This window comes from Polyodon spathula, chromosome 20, assembly GCF_017654505.1.
Source record: "Polyodon spathula isolate WHYD16114869_AA chromosome 20, ASM1765450v1, whole genome shotgun sequence".
NCBI classification, from domain to species: domain Eukaryota; kingdom Metazoa; phylum Chordata; class Actinopteri; order Acipenseriformes; family Polyodontidae; genus Polyodon; species Polyodon spathula.
The window spans coordinates 439,072-458,856 of record NC_054553.1 but is presented as its reverse complement, the minus strand read 5'-3'; the positions used below and the strand labels follow the sequence as shown (position 1 = coordinate 458,856).

At 41.8% G+C, this 19,785-nt stretch overlaps 1 protein-coding gene across 7 annotated transcripts in view; it reads right to left on the bottom strand.

Moving 5' to 3' along the window:
* The window catches only part of LOC121295268 (AF4/FMR2 family member 2-like), a 127,895-nt gene that overhangs the window by 94,824 nt on the left and 13,286 nt on the right, over positions 1-19,785 (bottom strand). The window lies entirely within an intron of this gene.

Below are 19,785 nucleotides of genomic sequence, written 5' to 3'. Positions count from 1 at the left end.
GAATTTTGGCCTGTCTGTAAGCTGTCCTTTTGCTCTGAGTCACTCAGGCTCTGTAAACAGACCCAGGATTTTTTTTTTCCAGAGCACTTCATCCATCACCAAATTTCTGAAAGGAGGATTGGAAAGAAAAAGAAATAGTGGCTGTTTTGGCACAACAGACAATTCCTTAGAAAAGAAATAAATAGGAGAGAGATTGACGGCCCCTCGCAGTAATGACAGCAACATGTCACTTATCTTTATGTCAGCTCGCTTTGCGCACCTAGCAGCCAGACACGACAGACTGATAGATCAAATTCACACCGGCTGTCACAGACTCCACAGAAGAGCTCTGGTCCCTCAACGCTGTGAACTACCACCTTTGTAAAGCTGTGGAGATGATTAAAACCAAAAGAGAAAGTGAAATGAGCCTCTACTTGCACTGACAGCCCCCTGCGTGACATGCGACAGGGACACCAGCGTGCACCCAACCTACATTCTGTATCACACCAGCATGCACCCGGCCTGCATTCTGCATCACACCAGCGTGCACCCGGCCTGCATTCTGCATCACACCAGCGTGCACCCGGCCTGCATTCTGCATCACACCAGCGTGCACCCGGCCTGCATTCTGCATCACACCAGCGTGCACCCGGCCTGCATTCTGCATCACACCAGCGTGCACCCGGCCTGCATTCTGCATCACACCAGCGTGCACCCGGCCTGCATTCTGCTTCACACCAGCGTGCACCCGGCCTGCATTCTGCTTCACACCAGCGTGCACCCGGCCTGCATTCTGCTTCACACCAGCGTGCACCCAGCCTGCATTCTGCATCACACCAGCGTGCACCCAGCCTGCATTCTGCTTCACACCAGCGTGCACCCGGCCTGCATTCTGCATCACACCAGCGTGCACCCGGCCTGCATTCTGCTTCAAACCAGCGTGCACCCGGCCTGCATTCTGTATCACACCAGCGTGCACCCGGCCTGCATTCTGCTTCACACCAGCGTGCACCCGGCCTGCATTCTGCTTCACACCAGCGTGCACCCAGCCTGCATTCTGTATCACACCAGCGTGCACCCGGCCTGCATTCTGTATCACACCAGCGTGCACCCAGCCTGCATTCTGTTTGTTGTTCTTTGTTTTGCATCAGTTAAATTAGACTGCAATTTCCAGATGACAATTTAAATAGCAGATCGCAGGCTCCCCATTTGCTGCTACACCCATAACCCCACCCCCCACCTTATTCTCTCCCCGACATAACATAAAATAGCCACCATTGAAATCTGCGGTAAACTGAATGAATTTAATCTCAGCTGAGCTCCACTTCACTTAGAAGATAACCAAACAGCTCCAAGCAATTTAATTTTTTCCATCCTCGCCGCTGTGTGGAGATCCAATGAAAGCCTCACATGGCGAGATACAATAAGGACCGAACGGCTCCACTATTAGGATTTAACAGTGAACAGCAGTCACAGATTTCTGATTTAAACAGCAATTATTAACGTGAAGCACTGGCTAATTAAAACTACAGCTAAGCATTTAGCCCCTCGCGAGGATTACTTTAGCAGTTTATAATTCTAAGGACCTGATTATCTATCTCTAATGGTGAAGGTGGACTCTTGCATTATTATTATTATTATTATTATTATTATTGATTTGACCCACAGAATGGGGAGCAGTGGTGGCTGGAAGGCCTGTCATGGCATTCATATTATAACAGTATATTGAAAATGAATTGTGGTTAAAAGCTCTTCTCTTTTAAGCACACAGGGTTTCAGTGTTAGTATGTTTGTGACCGTGCCCGGCTGCAACCCTGACCTATACAACATGCCGATTGCAGCTGCTAGCTTTCCACTCCCAGCAGGAGTTGCTGAAATCAGGAAGGTGCTGTTTCTGTACCAGCTGCAATATTTCAAACATTTCCTCCCCTTTACTTTCTGTACCCTCATGTGTTTAACCCTACTTCTGGCTAAGCGAGCAGGAAGGTAGTTATAAAGCATCAATAAAGACACTTGACACCTGAACTTCCTTAGAGCTGCGTTGCACTGCTGCTGTCCAGTGTATCTGTGTTGTGGTTTGTTGTGATTGTCTATTACTGTCCTCATCGGTGTTAGATTACACCAGTGTCATTAGAGAGCAGAGCTGCCCTTTTATAAAATGTACCTGTCTGGTGTCCTTACTCTGCGGTTAAAAAAATCTCTCCTGGTTCAATCAATGCAATTTCCATTTCAGAGAGGAGCATGCTGGACACTATGGGAAACCAACGCAGCGGCAAATTAGGAAGGATTCCTGGCATTGGGTTACACTATGCCACGCTATACATATTGAAAGAGAACTCCAGACTTCACCCAATTTAGCAAGCAGACCTTGCAATGCACTGTAGCGCCTGTTAATGAATAAAAGAAACTCAGTTCCATTAAACTGTGGAAATGAGTGAGAAAGAGAAGCAACACGCTGTATTATAATTCACACTTGGAAATAACAAGTGGTCTTTTATAATACAGCAGAGACATATCCATTATCTTTAGAACTGATAAGCAGTCAGTAGATGTAAATGACTACAGTATAAGTGGTTGGTTGAACAATTGTTAAGACTGGAAGAGGTAGAGATGAACGGGAGAGACAATTAATACAATTCCAGAATGAGATCCATGACAATATCACTTTGAATTAGGCTTCAAGTTCAGATACGTATAATTACGTGATGATAGACTCGTCAATACACATGCATTTACAGCAAGCACACTTATTATATTTGAATGCACACATTATGTGTTATTGTGCTACAGATCATTACTCCTGATAAAATGGAACACTACATTTAAAGCGATCTGTACAATTAAAGCTTCAGACTCTCGTTTAATGCATGTTCTATTTAGAACAATGCACTTTATTTTAATGAATATATAATCACCACTTCCAGTGCTAACTGCAGGCTACGGTGATTCGCTGGGATTGTATTCAGTGATTTCACTGATTTATTGTATTTCTGCTAAGGGTAAACAAACCGTGATTAATGCTGTAGATTTGCCAGAAACTCAAATAGAGAAATGATGTATGAACCAAAACAGGTTTTCCCATTGAATTCATAGTAATGATTACCCTGAAGTAAAAACCGATCAACTGTATTGATGAGCCTTTGTGTTACAACAAGTAGGAGTGGACCTCAGTGAAGCCACTTACAACCCCAAAATAAACTGAGTGAGTCCAAGATTTCCCTGCCAGGAACAAGGCCTTCTCACCCAGTGACATTCTGATTAGGCAAGCTCTCCTGGGTCTTCATGGGCTGAAAAGAACAGGAAATAGTTGTTTTTTCACAGCATTTCTCAACTTTTTTTTTTTCTTTTTTTTTTAAATCTGCTCTGGCATTTTGGCCGGATACAGAAAAGCTATTTGGTAAGAACTGAATTTAATTTAGTGCAGCTAACTGCAGCACGCTGCTGAATAAACAGCCAAAGCAAGGAACAAAAACTATTCCAAATCGATATAAACCCGAGCTTTAAACAATAGAATATATTCTTTATTATATTTAAATCTTACTGCATATCGTCAAGAATAGGCAAAAATAGGCAAATCAAGCACACAAGGAAACAAAATTTAAAGAGATGATTTGAGGAAGGCACAACAGTTAAGCTAATAAAGCAAACCTGCACCATTATTTCTTTACTACTGCACCTGAACTCCAGGTACTGTACACTATAGTAATATCAAGTATATTTTGTTTATTTCTTCAAGAAATAATCCAATTTACCTAAACATATATATTTTGTCTGAACTTCCTATTTTTTTTTTTTTTTGTTTCTTATTTGCCTCCTCTTTAAATCTGCATTGCAACAGGACTGTCCATGACACACTGTGGATGAATGGTAATCCCTTTCTGTTTTCAATGAGCCCGCTTGCTGCTCAGTAAGATTATGGAAGCGTGCTATTGTTCACAGAGCACAGGCTGTGCAGTAATAAAAGCAGTTAGCAGTGGAGTGGAAATGCACTTTGTGAACTTCATGGCTGTGCTTGGTACCTGAGCCGGCTGCATCGGAACACAGTGTTTGTGCAGTTCTATCCAGTGTTATTATTATTAGTCATTTAGCAGACACCTTTATCAGACTTAGAGACTAGGGGGGTGAAACATGCATCACAGCTGCTGCCGCAGTCTCATCAGAAGGACGGAGCACAACAAGGTTAAGTGACTTGCTCAGGATTGCACGCAGTGAGTCAGTGGCTGAGCCGGGACAGAACTGGGAAGCTCCTGGCAACAAGCCCCTTTCTTTAACCACCAGACCACTCCGGATTCTGGAACGTTTTCGGGCAGTGCTGAGGTCTGAGCTCAATGAAAAGCTGTGTGTTCATCATTGTAATCATACTGGCTTCTGTTTGTGTATGAAGCCAGTTTACACATTGCTGTCCCAACCTGTTCATCATTATGTAGCTTCAGATCAGTTGGGTTAACTGGTTAAGAAGTCATTGAGCTCTGTTACTGCCACTGTCTCCCAGGACCCCCTTGGAAACAAGGTGCTAAAACAAGGAAAGCACTGACCAGTTCAATGGCACGGTTTGTTAAAACAGAGGGCTTTAAAGGGTAGGTGTTGTCTGTGTGACTGGAATGATGTAGGTACCCTTGAAACCCTTGAAAATCTTTTAGTTCATCATTCATTTCTTTTTAGATCAATAAAGGTAAATAAGAGGTTCAATTGAGGTGCCTTATTCTTGGCCGAATGAAGTGCAAACAGTACAATACAGGGGATGTCTTTGTTCAAAGGAATGGAAATAAATAAGACTGCTTACCAGAAAAACAACCAATTACTAATGTCTAGACATCTGTGATGACATCACCACTACTCCTACAGATAGGCCAATGCATATGCTTAAACAAAGAAAAAGTACAGCTTTAAATTTCCTTACAGGCAGTGTCTCTAATCTTCCCTCGGAATTGGGGACCCCTGCAGCACGTGTTTATCTGGACATTCCAGCTCCCAGGAAGACTACAGGGGAGGAGCACTGGGTTCAGCTCACTGGGAATGGAAATTAATAAGAAGGACTCTTGCATTCATCTTGAATTTGACTGACTGGACAGGGAACAACCCAAGGCCCTTTTAAACACATTTCGTTTTCCTTTCCCCTTTTGACTCAACTTTGAAGAAAATCTTCATTAACTTTGCTTTGCTTCTCTTTCTTGTTTTCTTTTTCCTTTGTCGTGTACCATCGCCATACAACTAACTGTGAACTCAAACATAGATCTAACTGCGAACTCAAACATTTACCTAACTGTGAACACAAAAATATCTGTAACTGTGAACTCAAACATTTACCTAACTGTGAACTCAAACATATATCTAATTGAGAACTCAAAGTATAGCACACATACTGAACCGTGAGCCATTCACCAACAAAATAAAAATAAAATATTCTTCAATTCATTTATCCAACCATTTTTGATCAGAATACAACCTCTTTAGTAATAATCATCCCAAAAATATAATCTGCACACCTGCAAAAATATTATTATATTTATTACATTATAATAACTGAACTGTTTTCAGTCTTTAAATCTGAATTCTGTTGGAGAAATAAAACCCTATGATCTACAGTATCCTAAATAAAACCCTGCCTGGCCATCCTTCATTGACAGAGTCTGCTCCCTTACCACTGTAACAGTGGCTTATTAATCAGTAACTGAAAACAATTAAATTATAAAACATCTAGTTAAACTGAAGAAAGGGCTCTGTCTGGTCAACGCACGTTTCACCAGCCCTCTTTAATGTTAGCTCTTATGCTCAAACATTGCATCCATGTAGAAAAGCAACTACAGTGTCATCCAGGACCGACTTAAAACTTCCTCTGATGACTTCAACTACTGTACAGAGAGACCAGCAGGGCTAACAAAAGATTGCAAATGACTGTGCATTTACTTACTTTAAATACTACTCTGGCAGGAACGACCTCCTGCAAGCTGCTCACTGCATCACGACTTCAATAAATAAAAACAAGACTCTCAGGTAGTGCATAACCACAAAGTCACAATCTACAGCCACAAAGAACAGGAGATGCTGCACATATGCTCAGCTATTATTAATGTTATCAGAGACGTGCACTTAGCACCGGCATGAGTGAATCCGAAAGAAACCAGTGGCTCCGAGGGTTTATGCATTCTCCATGTCACAGCGCTCGCTGATTAAACAGAGTCCCCCAACACACACAGCTTCTTCCTCCCACAGAGATAAGCAGCGGGCCTGCAGTAAGGACCCTGGAACCGAGACGTTACGATGGAGTCATCAATCACTGTGGTGAACCCTCTCTCACGCGCTCTCTTTCAAATGATTTATATATTAAAAAAACCCTCAAAAACACAGTTCCCTTGGGATGGTCGATGCGAGACTGCATTTCCACCAACCGCAGTTATCATTAAACTTCACAGTATTGCAAAGATCAGGGTTCTTGGGAAATGAATATAGTCGCTATGTATGTCTGTCTTGTCCCGTGACACTTGCCTGCAAAAGAGGGAAGCGTTTTCATTAGGACCAGCAATAAGCTACATCTGGACCTCAAGTAAATTTGATATAAGGATACCCTTCACTGTTTCTGCTCACAATTCGATATGTACATCACATTACAGAGTGGCATTTCCAGAAGTAGTTCTACAGGCTCTAGAGTCCACTGTATTTAGAAAGCAAAGAATAAAACCTTTTCAATCTTTGCTCATTTTTATAAAAATGACATACATATACAGCAATAACTATCAATGCAACAATTTGTTGAAGGGAAAATCTGCATCATTCCTGATCTCATTGACCCTGAATGTGGTTCAAGAACAATGTGTAGAGCACAACTGTACAAGTAAAAGGAGCCACACTGTACGATGCAGACTAGACCCTAATTCTAGCCCAAACTCTACAGATACAGATAGACAGACATTAGGAGAAGATGCTGTATATGTGCTAATCCAAGCTCCTTAAATAAGATGTAAGGAAGCGTTTTTAAAAAGTGTTGTACACAGAATCAGTGATCAAATGCTTACTCACACGCATACTGCACAGTACACTCACATATACACAAACACACAAACAGACTCACTGCACAGTACACTCACACACACACACACACAGACGCACTGCACAGTACACTCACACACAGACACACTCACACTGCACAGTACACTCACTCACACACACACACAGACGCACTGCACAGTACACTCACACACACACTCACACACACACACACACAGACACATGGCATTGTCAGTGAGTGAGATTTCAACCCCCTTCTCATCTCTAATACAGTATCAGAGCTGCGTGTTGAGGGCGGTCAAGCAGCATTCTCTCTCTAATCCAGTCTAATATCCTTTGCCCCCCCCCCCCCCCCCCCCCCTCTATCCAAGCTCTTCCTCTCCTGCACTGGCACCGATCAGGTCTCCGAATGGGGTTCAATTGATACCATGTGGGACGGCTCCACAAAGACCCATTATGTTGCTAAATTCCACCCAAGACATATTTATCAAGTTTGACTGCAGCTTGGCTCTGGATCAAGATGAGAGAGCCTTGACTCGAGCTAGCCTGGACTCACATGCACACAAACACACACAGGTGCAAGTGCTCATGCCCTCCCCACTCTATTTATATCCACTATCTAGTTTCCCATCTCCCACTGTATGCAAATAGTCCTGTCACTATGGAAACTACAGATGGCTGTTTTCATGGTTTATAGTTGGCAAACCACAAACATACTGGAAATAGTTTGTATGTTTTTTTTTGTCTTCCAATAAGCCATTAAAAGTGCCTAATAATAGCATATAAAATATGCCCAGGGATTAGACCAAGCCATATAATGGACCAGGCATTAATATTATTATATATATATATATATATATATATATATATATATATATATATATATATATATATATATATATATATATATATATATATATATATAATTTGACTCATTCTGAGAGTGACTCATCAATAATAATGATCTAAAGATTACCTCTAGTACTGAAATGCACCAGTAATAGGCTGTTTCACAGTCCACAGCAAGCTCAATAGCAGGCTGCACACTCATATGGTTAAGTGCATAATGCAAGAACACTGCTTCCACATGGCACAGCAGCAGCATGGGGGGTGGGGCTGAAAATCACTGGTCATAAAATGCTGCTGTTCAGAACTAGGACAAAATGGGTGTCATTATTTTCCCATGTCTGTTCTTTTTCAAAGCCTCTATTGTTCAGTGTTGCCCCCCCCCCCCCCCCCCCCCCCCCCCCCCACTGAAATAACAGTCTTTGTGTGAAGTGCTCTTAAGACATACAGTAACTGCTTACTGTACATGTACCGGTAATCAGAAAACTTCAGACTTTCAAAGCACGCTCTCTAAATATCAATTATTAATGACGTTTTCTTTTTCAATATTTCATCTGTGCCCTGTGGGACCACAATGCCCCCTGGGGGAAGTGCGGTTTTCTGCACCGCCTTGCCCCTGAAGACACAACAAGTCTCAGTAGCTCAAGCGTTTCTTTCATTTTAATACAAGATGCATTGTACCATGCACAGCCAACGAAAAAATTCATCTGAACTAACAGCCGTAAAAAAAAGAAGTGAATTTGTCATCAATAAATTAAAAAAGACATTGAGCCAAAATGTGCTCCATTCTTAAAACAAAAAACTGGTGTTAACTTATCATGGTGCTCTTGGTACTGTGCACAACAATGAAATGTTCACAGTTCTGCTGTACACTGCATCATCTCTGTTCTTGTATTCACTGTACACAGGACTGCTAGGCACATGGGTAACTTACTGCCTGGTCTTTTAAAGGAGCGTGCCCTCGTATAACAGCCTGTGTCAGAGATTATCGTACTTATCACTGAAGGAATTTTCCACTACCCAGGACCTGCCCCACACATGCAATGATTTAAAGGGCACATCTTTCTCATTGAAACAGCTTGGGAAAAGCTCTCTCTACTGAGGGCTTTAGCACAGAAACGTCCATGATGTTGAATTGAAGCCTGCATGGCAATTCGGTAAGCACACACACACAACCTATGTTTCCAGATGATAAGAAAAAAAGACCATCAACGGCCAGGAGCTTTATCAGAGAGACTAGAATTATAGTGCAGTGTATCTCTATCATCTCTCCACTGCAGGGATAGAGATAAACCTGCCAGCCCTGACTGACTGCTTCATTGTGATAACTCACTGATGAACTGCTTAAACTGTACCAGTCGAGCTAGCAAGCAGGGATGCTGCTTTCCTCACTACTTGCACAGTCTCTCTCTGTCTCTACTAGAATGTAAATATATTGATTCTACTGCTATTCTGCAAAATCAACTAGAATTAAAGGTTACTGGCAGCTCTGCAGCAGCAGGGTCAGCGCTGAGTTAAACAGGCTGAGGAGCCATGAGAATCCCTGTTTACGTGCTTCTACCTGATTTATGAAAAAGGTAGTGAGAGTGAGTGAGAATCATAAAGTGCCTATTCTAGTATTTGGCAGTCTAGTGTGGTAATGCACAAAATAAAAACGGTAAACAATAAGACATTAAAAAGGGGAGTGATTTCAACCCTAAGCTTTTTGTTTTATTGCATACACACACCTTATAGTGTACAGAAATATAGCATACATATACTGTAGTAGATTGCCTGATGCCCATGCCCATGAACAAAAGAAACAGCATTCTATAAATAAACGCGGTACTACATGTGACCTGGATCTTCCAGCTGCTAAACAAGCAAGAGAGCACTGGCTGCTCCAAGTCTATTCACTACGGACGTGGTCATTTCAATTAGTGTACCAACATAAACAGAGTTCCTATCGCACAGCTCTCTATAAAAATAATACAATTTAGGTCTCCAGCTGCATTAAGTCTTCTCTGGTTTCCATGGAAACCTGTTCAGACCCAGACACCAGGACTGCGAAGGAGAGGCCTCCAAGGACAGGCTCCTAGACTGCAGCTCCTCTGTGCAGAGCCCCCCAGCACTCCAAGGGTTAACTTCATTGATTGCTTCTTTTCATTGAGGATGTTGCCAGTTAAGTAACGGCCACAATTAGTAAAAGGTCAAATCCAATTTTCCTAAAGGACAAGGGACGAGACGTCCCGGAGCCCTTGCAGGCCGCACTCATCCAACAGGCTACTGGAGCATAAAACTAAAAAGCGAAACCCTCAAAGCCGGCTGAGTTTGTGAAAACATTTGTACTTATGGCTACTTTCCCTTGGCTTTCTTTCACACCCAGTGCTGTATCATAGGAATTCAGAGACAAGCAGCTGAGAAGAACATGAAACACTGCATACAGCAACTTGTGGGAAGCCGTAACAAGTACATGTACTTCAAGACTGAGCCTAGACTGCTCAACCTCAAGCACCCAGGCTCAGACACGAACCACCATGACAGAAGAAATAACTCTAGCATTGCAGCAGGCAATACAGCAAGCCTAACACCCAAACAAATGCTTCTGAAAATCAGACCCCAAGAGACTTTATTTTCCTAAATAACATACCCAGGGCCACTGTAAATATCATCAGCAAGTTCACAGACCGCTCAATATGAGCAGAGCTTCCTGACAAAAACAAGCATGTACTTATTTATTTATTGGACGTCTACTAAGAGATATGAACTGGTTTACAGTGAGTCATCAGAATCTCTTACAATTATTTATTGTAGAAATGTATACATTGAAGACTCCCATTGCATAGCAGTTTGAGCTATGGCAGATTTTAGTGTGATTCCATGTATGTTCACATGAAATGGTCACTTACAGTAGTTAATATAAATATGTTTCGATAGCCGACCTGAAATGATCGTAGTGTATAGTTTACTGCAGGACCCTTTGAGCGTGCACGTTTGGTTTTCTCATCAGAACTGTGTTTGGGTTCTGTGCTTTAGATGCACAGAGTGTCATTTCTTGCTCTAGAATACTGTATCAGCACACTGACGAGGAAGAACGTTCAGAATGTATTCATGCCTGTGGCACAAACGTGGCCCAAATCATCTGTGGGAATACTGCTGCCCACGGGCAGTCATTACATTATGCACATTTTAAAAGAACAAAGTACAGTTCTGGAATAAGAATATGGTTTTTAATATGCTTTGTAAAAGACAGTAATAAGCAAATTATATATATATATATATATATATATATATATATATATATATATATATATATATATATATATATATATATATATATGCGTGCTGCTTCTTTAAAGCTACCCAAATCTGCAGTGTTACTAATGGAATACTCAAGTGGCTGCTCAGAGTCTCTCAATGCATATCCAACACATTTTAATAAACTGCAGGACCATCATGGTCGCTCGGCAGCCCAAGCAATGACATTAGACAGCAAATGAAGAAAGATGCCAGCCATGCTGCTGGATCACATTGAAGCAGAGAGACATCAGTAAGATCTGAAGAGACTCTAAGCCGTGACACGGGTTTAGGAGTTCAGCTACTAGAGTCTGTCTTCTGTGAAGTTAACGAGGAAATGTGGTGTGGTGTTGCCAGTACGGCCTCTAAGTGCAGACAGTCAAATGCTTTGAATGCGGCACAAGATGCTGGCAGCAACTCCCAGTTCATGAACTTGTTTAATTAACTGGGGAAAAGAAACTAGCACGGAAATAAAGAGAATCGAACGCATAATAATGCACCTTGAAAAAAACATGTTAAAAAAAATAATACACAGGCCTGTGTATCACAAACATACAGTTATACATAATGATATCTTACATGCTGAATATAACCTATAGAGTTTGGACAATAATCAATAAATATTAAATTAGTACTGCAAAACAATGCACAAAGCTTAATAGACCCAACTTATAACATTTTATTATGCTTTTAAATGCAGAGGATTGTCAAGAACACATGTGCATACTAATGCTTACGAACAGAAAGGATGAAAGAAACAGCAGAGACAGTGCCAGCTGCATGGAGAAGGGACCGGTTCAAATCCAAACCCATGCAACTATTTTTAATGCAAGAGAAGGCAACAGCAAACCCTGGGTCAGATACTGGACGAATGAACCTGGGGCAGGCCATGCCAGCAAAGTGACTTTATTCAGTATCTCAGTAGATAAAGCCCCTAGGCTGCACAGCGAGGGACCCAGGTTCTACCTCAGCAGCGACTCACTGACACCCAGGACAGGACAGACATATAAAGGGACAGGCATTCAGCCCCCAGGAATGCTGCAGTAGATGGGCTGACACTGGAATTTAGAATCTTGTGTACAGCAGCGCTCTACCACCTCACACAGCTCGGTCAAATGGGAGAAATTAGATCAATCTTGAACATTCAGGTGATCCTTAAATCCTTGTACCAAACTGTTTCATTTCCAAGGGTGTCCCAACAATACTTCACCATCCACAAGACAATTCCCTGACAATCTCCAACTGCAGAACACCTTTACCTGTAGAGTTTAAATTAGCTTGATTTCTTTCTCAGGATACCAGGAGAGTCACATTAGTTTCAGAAGTCAATGCAATTACTGACTTGTTGATGCATTTAATAACTGCATCATTTCTATCAGTCATGTTTCATTTGCATGCATCAGTGGTGATTAAGGATAGATGACACTTATTTGCAATTGTGTTTGCTTGTTAGTTAGTTTGTTTGACGTATTTATTTGCTTGTTCAGAGCTGCACGTGTGAGTGGCTGTCTGGAGGATGAGGCGTGGAAGGGTTAACAGTAGAGGAATGTGATGGCGGGTCCATCTCCCTGCAATGCTGCTGACTCTACAGGGGGTCTGAGTGAGGATTGTGAGTCACATTCATGAAGCCGCATTCAGCAGCCCTAAGGGGAGCACATTAATGATGAAGTCTCCTCACGCCACAGCTAGCACTGTATTGGAGTGCGAAAGTTACAGTCTGTTAAATGCAGCTTCTTAATTCCTCGTAATTAACCCTGACAGAATTAACAGCAGTGGCTTTGGTGAATGAGAATGAAGACTATGATATCAGGCCCGGCGAGTTCCTGTCTGTGTTCCTGCCTGTTCCAGCCTCTCTCTGTCTGCCTCTTATCTCAACCTGTCACACGGATGCACTGGATCTTATCCTTTGACACCGCAGGATCCTGGAAATTCTGAAAGTGTGTGGAAATCAGAAATCAAAAGGGGCCTATAAATACAAAGTCAAGTCAACTTCTTTTTCATTCAAAACGAGTTTGATAGTTTTAAATGTCCAATTTTCTATGCAGGTTTGCAATTATTAACTTCACTTAGGAAATCTCCAGTACGAGAAATACTCAATTAAATGAAACTGACAAGCTCTTAGCATAATAGACTGTGACCCACTGTGATGGCCAGGTAAGGTTCAGCGCACTAAAGTAAAATATACAAATGTTGGCCAAAAAACAGACTGGAATCAGGTTCCTCAAAGTAAAGGATCGATGAATGAGTCAGTCCCTCGCAGGCGAGACCTTTTGAAATCCAGAATTGAATTTCTGAAAACAGTGAAGCAGGGTACAACTTGTTTAAATGAAAGGCATTCCCAGTTTACAGCAGGGCCCTCTGGAGTGGAAAACTCCAAATAAAAATTTCCATGGCAGTTAAAATGGAAATATAACATTGAACAGGAACTGTAAAACACACACAACTTGTTCTGTGCATTGTAGCAAAGTTACAAGGATCAGTAAAAGGCAAATGCTATTATTGTTAAAATCATGCATCATAAGCACTCAAATCGTAAGTGCTATAATAATAACGACAACAGGCTGCACATCACGACTGAGGTCTATGCATAAACATTCACCCCAGGCTCTTAAACAATCCTACTATCACATGCTTCCCAGTAGCGCGGTGCTATTTAACCCGGTCCTCCTCCTCCTACTGCATCAAGACCCGTCACTAATCTGCGATCTTGTGTAAATCGTTTGCCATACCAGTGACAAGGCATTAAGTGCTGTTGACAACGTGTTGTGACACAAGCTAAAGACCTCCCAAGTTTCAGTGACAGGGTCTGTCACCACAGAGCACAGCCATGCGCTTCAACAAATAGAGAGAACAGGACTGCAGAGCACACTCAACAGCAGGGTCTGTCCCCACTGTCTCTCCATCTCGCTCATCTCCACAGAGGCACCCCCCCACCGAGCACAGCCATGCGCCCCAACAACTGGAGAGAACAGAACTGAAGAGCACACTCAACAACATGCAGTACAACAGTCTCCATAACTAGTCGCAACTATCCACATACAGATGTATACAGGCAGTGTTGAGCTGATGCACTGCCGTTACGGACTCTGTTTCTGTCCTGTCCGAGGCTCTTTTTGCGCTGTGGTTGAGACGGTCACCTGCAGTGCACAGGGTCGCTGGTTCGCACCCAGCACAGAGACCCAAACTGTATTGTATTGTACTGTGCTGTGCTGTGCTGTGCTGTGCTGTGCTGCTGTAGTTCTTGGTCAGATGAAACATCATTTTTTTAGATCATAGATCTGCTTCTCCCACAACCCTCTTTAAGCCTTGTTACTGTTCTGTAATTTTCACAGGGAATAAATTCTAAAACAGAAAGTCAACACTTACTTGCAGCAGCCTAGAACATGAACATGTTTAAAAGCTAGCTGCCTCGCCAGCCTCTTGGCATGTTTAATAAGATTTGCTGGGTCCGGTACACCACCCTGGCAGGGAGCAGCACAGATTGGCTGGCTGTGCGTCAACCTTAGCAAAAAAGTTGCAGAAGTAAAGAAACTTGCTGTCGCTCTGCAAAATTTGTTTCTCAGCATTTCCTATACAGAAGCTGTGTCTGTCATTGGAAGGTATCTGATACAGTAGCCCACAGATCTCACTCGCTCCTCTTGCAGTTAATGTGTGTCATACAGGTTATCTAAACCACAATCTTCATACCACCCTGTCTGCCTAACACTTGTCAACTGTGCTCAGAGCGGCCGTTTCTAACCAGAACGTTCATCCCTCGGATCAGGGACTATCTGAAGTTTAACAGACAAGGGTTTAGCAGAGCAGCACCTCATCAGACTGCAGAAACACCTGACCACCTTCACTTCAGAGCCAAGAATAGTATTAAACAAACGCGTACGCCAGACTGCACCCCTTATGAGGGGGGGGGGGGGGGGGGGAGTTATATTGTTTCAATGAGCTACGACATTTCCAGTGCTCAGTTATGGAGACCACACAATGTGAAGAAACTGTAAATTACAAGAGATACCAAAATAATGGAATCATTTCTCATTTGCTTTCTGGTTTATTATGTGTCTAAATTCAGAACAGCACATTGGGCCAGAATCGCAAAGCTTTTTCAGGTGATTTTTTTTTCCTTTCTGAAACAACTGTGCTGACGATGATTTGAAGTAAAGAGCTTTGAGAAGCTAGTCCATTATCTGCTATAACATTTGTGACTAGGACACAGGGCCACCACCACTGTCTATTTGCACCCTTATCAAGACTGTGTGTCAGTAGCACAGCTCTCTGTCTATACGGTGTTCTCCTTGTCTGAATCCTGCTTGTATCTGCACAGGATGCAGATTCAGGTTCCAGTCCTGATTTTCATTATTCTGCCCTGCTGCGCACACACACAGAATTTATTTATTCTAACAAACTGCAAATAATTAACTACGAGACAGCTCATGCTGTTTCTTCTTCTGATGTGAAAAAGTATTTGTGCGGAGTGTTATTTTGTTGTAAACATTGCACATGTCTATTATCATTTGTCACAAGCATACCTATACTTAAAAGAAATAATCAGCAAATGTTATCACAGCATATATTTACCATCACATTGACAAAGCCTTTTTTTTATTATGATAAATAATGTAGAATCTGAATCTTATTTGGTTTGTTACAACATTAACACAGTCTTGTTCTTTATCATAAAGTGGTACACATTTTAGAAGCTGGGCTCTTTCATGGAAATCTTTCATGTGACAGGCTGCTCAAAAACAGAACAAGCCGTTGGAACAGAAGCAAACACACAGAGCCTCTTCTGATGGCAGCTGCTCTGCTGTGCACAGAGGAGTTGTTTTTGTCGGTGCTGTGTGAGCTCTGGGGTGCAGTGATGTGAAACTGCAAGCTGCTCTATGCTGTGCACCGCTGCCAGCTGGAGTCTACCTGCAGGCTCTGAGCTGTGCTATCTAACCTCCTGCAACCCACGCTCTCTTTCGTAACTCTGTCCTGAGCATTCCTGCAAACCGTGGAGGTGATATCCTGGAGGGACAGTGGGGAGGAGGAGGAGGAGACCGTGGAATTCTCAAACGAGAGCAGTGGTGAGAACTGTGATCTGCACGCTCCAGAGGGGAAAGAAATAATGCATTTCACAAAAAAAAAAACATCTGCTTACAGCTTCTCCACAATGTTAATTAATTAAACACTCACCGTTATTTAAACCAAACCCTTAATTAGCATTCATTCATAGTGAAAGGGCACTTATTTTAAAGAGTGACCAGTGCAGAACAGGTGATGCAAAATCAAGTAAATTAATTCAATTGGAAATCTTGGTTTAATTCACACAATTAAATGTTGCAGTGCAAACACCAATGTGCTTCCTGCAGTTAATTAGGTCCTAATAATGTACTTATTTAAACGGTGCTGACTTGTTACTATAATACATCCAAAAGGTGTTTCTGACACAAAACACAACTAAGCTTTTGTGAGCATGAAATGATGATCTCCAGTATTATAATAATCATTTTAAAAATGCCTCCGCTGCAACACTTCTCTTGTTGCTTGCCCTTCATTATGGTCCAATGCCTTTCAGTCCATTTGGAAGGAGCACGTCCCAAACCCCGGGCAGATTTAAGCCACAAGACCCGACGAAGCAGTTCCTGCCAGTAATGTAATGACTGCCTTTGGTTGTGAAGCATTTGGATGCAAATCGGAGCATATCAGCAATTTCATTGATTTAATACTGCGTCTCATTCCTGTTCATAAATCAGCAGTGGTTAGATGTTCCTGATATCATCCTAATTAAATTGAGCGCTGTTACACCAAGGGCATGAACCCATCCCCTCCCATCCAATACAGAAGATGCTGTTGTTATTGTCCCAGTCACAATGTCAAATTACCGCATGCTGGCAACCCTGCATGAAAAAAAAACAAAGTGCTTTCAAAACCGTTTGTACACTATTATAACACGTGTGTTAGAAAATAAGAAATCTGAATTACAGAATTAAAGCAATCAATTAATTAAATCAACACAAAACATGCTAATTACAAAGTACAGTACAGGCATAATTAAGCACTAAAAAGAATATATTTTGCACACACATTTTTACATTTCTTTTTTTTTTGGCCATTTTTGTCTGTCATAAATTTTCACAGACCTGCACAGCCCATACATTAGAGAGGCTTGTACGTACTGTACTGCTTGTCACACTTCAGTTGTTCAGTTCTGGTTTTGAAATCGCTAAGTGCTACAGTTTTAATGTTTCCTGCCGTCATCTTGAACAATAGTGTTCCAATCTCTCCTGCTGGAAGACCAGTTTGTCAGTCAGGATCCAGGGTATTACATTCTGCTTGTTTGAGGAAGTGAGGATTGATTTATTTGATTAAAAAAAAATACAACTTCCTACCCCCAGACAGAGAGCAATTAACTGTGCAAGAGACAGACAGACTGGCTCACTGGACAGACTCCGTCCGACATGCAGATTCTTTGGCCTGAAACATTTCACAGGGTATTTGTGCTTCCGCTGTAATGTCGGGCTTGTTGTTAGCTCCAAAACAAGAAGTCTGCTGCAAATCTGATATCAAACCTGCAGAGAAGCTGTTATGTTCAGCTATTCAAGAAATAATAAAGGCTTTTTTATTTAAAAGAGACGCTCTAGAGAGGAAAGGTGGGCTGACGACTGAGCAGAGATGAACCTGGGTCTGTCAGGATATTTAATACAATTTAGATAAAGCTGCTTCCAGAACTGAATGGATTTATTTCAGACGTAATTAACGCAGTGACTATTTTTGATTCAGTCATTTACAAATCCTTTTAAATGGACAGATACGAACATGACAGTTTCAAGCAGTGCTTAATTAAACATTCAAACACAACAGGCTGTCTGCAGAGGTACAGTGCAGTACAATGAAGGAAAGGGAATATAAAAGGAGTACGTCTGCAGAGCTGGAGAAGGGCTCTAGAGATCCATGACGTGAAGACCCACACATCGCATGCCCTGCAAACACTGTCTGCTGCATTAGAGCTCCGTGGCTTATTACCTGGTCACAGGGTCACTGCCCTGACCCTGCACTAATGACAGCAGATCAAGCCTTCCTGAGAACAGGCAGCTTTGTTTCATAATCCCCCGACAGCACAGGCGCATTGAGACACAGTCCCAGGAGGGCCTGTTACCTGTTGTTCATTCACCTAATCATTACTCTAATCCTCTTGGCATTGTTTAAAGAAAAGGTCGTTTGCAATAACTGGAGAGCACAGGATTCCAAGGAGGACGACATTCTGAATCTCTTCAGAGGGAAACTGCCAGTCCTGTTTAAAACATGAATGTGATCTGAATGCCTGCTTCGTGCTGCTGTAAATGAGACCTGAACATTGGGTAGGAACCAGCATATTTTATATATATATAAGAGAGAGAAACAGAGAGAGAGAGAGCTTTTCATTCATCCACATAGGATCCTGAAGCACACCACACACACAGTGCAATCGAATCTAGTATATTACTTTACACGATGAATCTGAACACAGGAAGAAAGTAGTCCTGTAATTCCTCATCTCCACATTTAGAAACAATCAAAATACACACAGTGACTGAAACCAAAAGAAAGTCAACCCCAGCTACGATTTCCAAAGCACTCAACTCACCACAACTTTTAACTTGAAATGATATTCATAGTGGCAAAACTTAACAAAACAAAACTTAACTGAGTGCAATGCTGCAAAAAAAGTTTCGCTTTTTTATTTGGTACTTTGCAAAAGCTGCAGTAAGATTATTTCCCTAGGATTAGTATCAGGTTTGTTGGTTTGCGTGTTTAGCTTCAGGTATTTTCAAACACGGTGTACCAGTGTTTTGCCATGTGCTTTTTCTTTCCAGGAGAACTGTGTTTTTTCATTAATATTCTCAAAAGCCCCACCCCCACCAAAAAAAAACAACAACAACATTTTGCAAAGAGCCAGGATGTTAATTATAAGATACAGTGTTATGATTAACATTTCCCCTTCTCTTTCATTTTAATCTGCTTTTGATAATGAATTAATGAAGCTTTGAAGGACAGCGGGAAGGCTTTGGCAAGAAAGCGAGTGAGAGCGGAGAGTGATGAGATTACCGCTTAATGGCTGTGCAGTAATGGTAATTTCACTATTCTCTCCACTTGCCCAGACTCTGCCCTCTATTACCCACTGTTAATGAAGCTATTAGCAATGTCACATCCATCTTAGTCAAATCACAATAAAAGTGCTTAAACACTATTCTGATATCTGTCTTCAGCAGGATCCCGACATGGACATCAAAATCAATACAGGAATATCAGGGAAAGTGATGCACACACAGTATAACCTTTGCACTAAACAGGACCATAACAACGGCTTACTTAAGAAGCAGTATATTAACTTTACATACAGGAGTCAATGCAACAGAAAAGGAGGCATACCTAGACAATATTTACACTACTGACAGTTCCATTAAAACGATGGCAAGAGGTTCTGAGCAGCCTTATTAGCATAGATTCTGGAACCCTTAAAAGGTTGTGTTAAGAAATGTCTGTACCAAGTTCAACACAATTGAAAGATCGGTTCTCAGGTTTTGCTAGGTTTGCACAAAATACTGTTCTGAGCAGAAGCTGCTAGAACACGAATATCTTTACTTCGTACAGATTATACTGTATACAGGACACCTGTATACCAGCAGCTATATTACCTACAATAATATAGCTGCTGGAATACTA